Source organism: Apis dorsata, unplaced genomic scaffold, assembly GCF_000469605.1.
Source record: "Apis dorsata unplaced genomic scaffold, Apis dorsata 1.3 scaffold_207, whole genome shotgun sequence".
Taxonomy (NCBI): Eukaryota; Metazoa; Arthropoda; class Insecta; order Hymenoptera; family Apidae; genus Apis; species Apis dorsata.
The window spans coordinates 462,586-466,696 of record NW_006263491.1 but is presented as its reverse complement, the minus strand read 5'-3'; the positions used below and the strand labels follow the sequence as shown (position 1 = coordinate 466,696).

General features: G+C 30.1%; 1 long non-coding RNA gene across 1 annotated transcript; it reads right to left on the bottom strand.

Annotated features, from left to right (window-relative positions):
• Positions 1-402: 402 nt before the first annotated feature.
• On the bottom strand, positions 403-4,105 carry LOC102674344. Its single transcript, XR_421697.2, has 2 exons — positions 4,029-4,105; positions 403-556 (listed from the first exon to the last, which is right to left on the bottom strand). It is a non-coding gene; the product is annotated as an uncharacterized LOC102674344 (long non-coding RNA).
• Positions 4,106-4,111: the final 6 nt, after the last annotated feature.

The following is a 4,111-nucleotide window of genomic DNA, read 5'->3' as shown; positions in this document are numbered from 1 at the left end:
AACAATGTTATCGATAATTATAAGTTGTAATTAATAAATTATGGATTTTTGTTTTAAAATTCTTACAATTTTAAAATTTAAATAACAAAATAATCAAATTACTTATGTAATTTATAAATTTTGTAAAGTTCCATTATGTTACGTAGATTTACTTAATTATGCAAGATAAATAATGTGATTAATTTCTACGTTTTCAATCCATATTGGTCATTTTTCACTGTAAATTAATCTAACATGCTTTTCTTATGTACATTAATTAACCAAGCAAACGAACAAATAAATAAAATTTCAATGAAAATACCATGATAAATTTGAAAGTGTTCGACGAATGCACCTACCGTCCCCTGAGTCGTCGATCAAGCAAGAATCGATCCTTTAATTTTAAAAATCGAATCGAGATACTCTTTCTTTCTTTCTTTCTCTCTCTTTCGCCATTGCCCCGCGGTTTCATCGTTTGCTAAATACGCAACGCGTCGCGCACCTGGCACTTCCCACGAGACCAAGAATTATTACATATACGGTATAGGATAATATATATATATATATATATGTATATCTATATACATGCGTATTCTAAAGTGTGCGCAACATACAAAGTAATGGGTCCAATGCGTGGGCCCTAGTTATGCCCGATTGGGACTTCTTCGCACGAGGGTAAACTCCAAATGGATGTACCCTTTCGACGAAGAATAGAGATTCGTATTAGATTGTTGCAGATGAAATTTTTGAAATTTTAAAATTCTGATTTTTTTTTTGAAATTTTTAATTATTTATTGAATATATAAGTGATTTGGAATCAGTTTTTGTTAGTTATGCATAGAAACGATATATATATGATTTTTTAATCAATGAAGCGACAGCTTTACAAAATTCGCTCGGTTTTGGTAATTGGAAGTTTTTCGTTTTCAAGTTTTATCGACATTTTTATTAATTAGAGCCAAGAATTAATTTAAAATTATTTTGCGTTTGTTTTTCATTTGCAAAATTTATTATGCAATGTGATGAATATTTTTTTTTATAAAAAAAAATCAAAATTACAGGAATTCGATTTTTCTTTGAATTAATTATGTTAGAAAAAAAAATTATATGATTAAATGATTCTAAGATCTCTATGTTGAATGAATATAATAAATTGTTATTTATAGAGACATTATTATATTTCTAATTGGTAAAAAAGAATTTTTTTTTAAATATTTGATTTTGGAAAGCTTAACTTAAACTTTTATTGTTAAGGCAAGAATAAAAGTTGTGATATTTATTATGCATTAGACATAATTCATTTCTTTATAATAAATAGACTATAAATATTTATGTATTTATGCAAAATTTTAATACATAAAAATCTAAAAAATGTATATTACGTGAAAAAAAATATTCAAACTGTAACATAAATATGCACTATATTTAAGAAATAAAGCTAATCTTAATAAAAATTTAAGTTTTTGAGTATAAAAATCTACAGTCTATTAATAATACGATCGATAAAATATTCAATTGAGTTTCAAGCCTTAACATTAAAATTATCAAACCGATCAATAAAATGATAGGTTTCAAATTTTTTGCTTCTACAATTACTTAAAAATATGTAAATGCATTTGATAAAATCGATATTGATTTTCATTCTGCATCAGAAATATTATTATATTCAATTATTTTAATTCCTTGTAACACAAATAGTTTTATATAGTAAAAAGAGTTATGTTGTACAGAATTTTATTTTAATAAAATACATAAAAATAGAATTATTTCACCTGTTAAACACGTAAAGTGATACAAAACAAAATATCAAATTAATTAGATACTTAATTAACAATTCCATCACTGACAACTTGTGAATTTCTGATTATTTCATTTTTTCTAATCGACTTATAAATTAGAATTTTCTATGCCCAAAGAATCAATTCTAATCGTTTAAAATAAATATAGATATATTATAATTAATAGATACATTAAATCGATAGTTCTAATATGACAAATTAATAATCATTAACCAACTAATAATACCACTGAGTATTTTTAATCACTGAATTCCAAATAATTAAACACCTACTCGTAAACTCGTTCATTTCATGTGCAACAACCTAACCTGAAATCTCTAATGAATGACAACCGCATTGATCACACACGTTCACAAGGAGATCAAAGGATAGATTTAACGCCGATGATTTGTTGTAACACCGATAATAATTATTTATTGAAAATTAAAGTAACAAATTATTGGAGATTCTTCTAGTCGCCGTAGTGCTCTTTGTCCGTATTATAAAATATTGCCTCCTTCGTCCGGCTATGTATCCCTCCGGACTTTGTCCTTTATTATTAAACTCGACTTTCTCTCTCTCTCTCATACACACTAACACACATACACACGCTCTGATCACGCTTTCCATCTTCACACGCGCTCTTTCTCTCCCTTCCACGCGAATACTCTAATAGTGTCGACTCTCTCTCACTCATTCTTATATTGCTCCGTATGTACCCTCGCCGCGAAAAAGTATTTCTTCGTCGTTGTTCGATGATCGGCCGGTGACGTTTCGTTCCGTGGGATGGAAACGACTACTGGCCGCAATGATTCGATAAAAAGGTTCGATTGCTCGTCGAGGGATGATTGTCCCTTGATTGAAAACTGTCCCTCGGCTCCGTTGGACCAAGAGAGAGAGAAGCTTGGAGCGGAGATGGCGCAACGTGTACCCATATGGCGCGCCATCTTTTTAATCTTTGAGCCATGCGATTTCGAATGTGTCACGTGCAATCATTAAGAGCTGACTATTGGTTTGACAACAAGGGGATGGGATAAATTGAAGGATGGTGAATAGGAAGAATTTTTCCTGTTCGTGGATTGATAATTTGGAAATGAAGGGATGGAATGAAGAAGTTGGAATTTTATGATTACTTTTTTAATATTGGAAAGAAGTTTTTTTTTTTTCAATTTAGAATGTGAGAGAGATTTTTGTAAAATTAATTTTGTTCAAATTTTTCTTTCTTTCTTTCTTTTTCTTTTCTACTTTAAATAATCAGAAGTGGTACTATTGATAATAATAATTTTGTTAAATAATTACGAAATGATAAAATAATATCATTTCAAATATTATACTTCAGTCTACTAGTATAATCCCTTAAATAATATATAAAAGACAATATTTATATTCTATTCTTAAAAGTTACTTTTACTTTAAAAAAAAAAAACAAAGAAAAACAATGTAAAATCAAAAGATCTTTCCTAATAAACGAAATTTAATTATCGATGCAATTAAGTTCTCAGAGAATTATAATTCAAAACGAAGCCAGTGCTAATTTGCAAATGCGTGAAAACGTGCCTGTATTCCTGAAAGACACCTAGTCGAGGTTTACAGGGCGAAGAAGATTCAAGAATGAGCGCATAATCTACTGTGTGGGAATAATAAACTGCGATGGAGCACCCGTACCGACGCGGAAGTAATCCGATAATCTCATTAGATGGGTCTCCATAAAATCGTTAACCGCCATCCAACCCATAAACGTGTCCCGTTTCTGACGTTGCTTTCCCCTCGACAACCAGCTCATCTTTATCCCTTGCTTTTGCCTCTTTCATCCCTTTTCCGTTTCCTTTTCTTCTCTTTTTGACTGGCTAATTTAATTTGTCTCACCTTCCTCTCCCCCTCCCTCTCTTAAGCGATTAAAAAACCGTTCTCGTGGATAGTGGGACACTTTGAAACTTGATTTTTAATAGAATTATATTACGTATACTGTTTGTATTAAGTATACTGTGAATGACTGATTAAAGTGAGAATAATTAAGTACGTGCGTTCAATTGAAAATTTTTGAAAATATTTATATATAATTTTGTGCACAAATTATTTTCAATGTTTTATCCATATTCTAGTTTCGCAGGGAATATGAAAAATGTTGAGGAATTTTCAAGAATTCGAAAAATTTTTCAATTCGCAAGGAAATCCGTTCATTTGAACCCCCCTCCATTTTAAACCATTCTCCAAATTAAATTAATTCCGTGTCTCCCATTGAAAATTCCATTGATGAAGATACACGTATACACACAGACAATTATTATTATTCTCCTGGCAAATCGAAAACACGGAGGAAACGTTGTCAAGTTAAAATCGGGGTCGAAAGCCGG